Genomic DNA, 622 nt, shown 5'->3' on the forward strand with positions numbered 1-622 from the left:
GGTGCTGGTCCCGCCTGATGATGCAGCGCCGGCCGCGCCTGGGCCTCGCCGGGAATTCCTCCGCCAGGCGCTTTGGAAGGCAAGACCTGAGCTGGGCTGGAAGTTGCTCCCAGGACAAATTATTTGCAGCCTCTGGGCGCTGCTGTAGCGCGGCGAGGATTCGGGCTGGCCCGATCCCGGGGTGCTCCCGGGCGAGGGGGGAATCCCCTGCGGGCAGCGGCCCTGGAAGGAGAGCGCCCATCGCCCATGAGCAGGGAATGTGGGGAACAGGCGCCGCTTCCCCGTCCCTGCAGGCCAGGCCTCCCCAGCGCTTCACAACGCCTGTCTGTCTGTCCAGGGAGGGCAGGCAGTAGAGAGAAGTCCATAATTAAATGGGATAAGGCTTTATTTGCGACGAGGGTTCGCCGAGCCGGCCCCGTGCTGCTGCTCCTCTCGCCTGTCAGCACCTGCGCTCGACGGCATCTCCTCTTACAGGAAGGGCCTTGGTGTTTTTTTAATATGGTTTTAAGTGATAAATGTAAAAATACCCCAAAATGCAACAGCATCAAAGGAACATTTTTGTTGTTATAATAATAATAATGATAAAGCTGCTTGTGGTGGCTTCGGGGGCCGGGTGTCATCG

This window comes from Egretta garzetta, unplaced genomic scaffold (genome assembly GCF_000687185.1).
Source record: "Egretta garzetta isolate BGI_Z169 unplaced genomic scaffold, ASM68718v1 scaffold1283, whole genome shotgun sequence".
In the NCBI taxonomy this organism is placed as follows: Eukaryota; Metazoa; Chordata; class Aves; order Pelecaniformes; family Ardeidae; genus Egretta; species Egretta garzetta.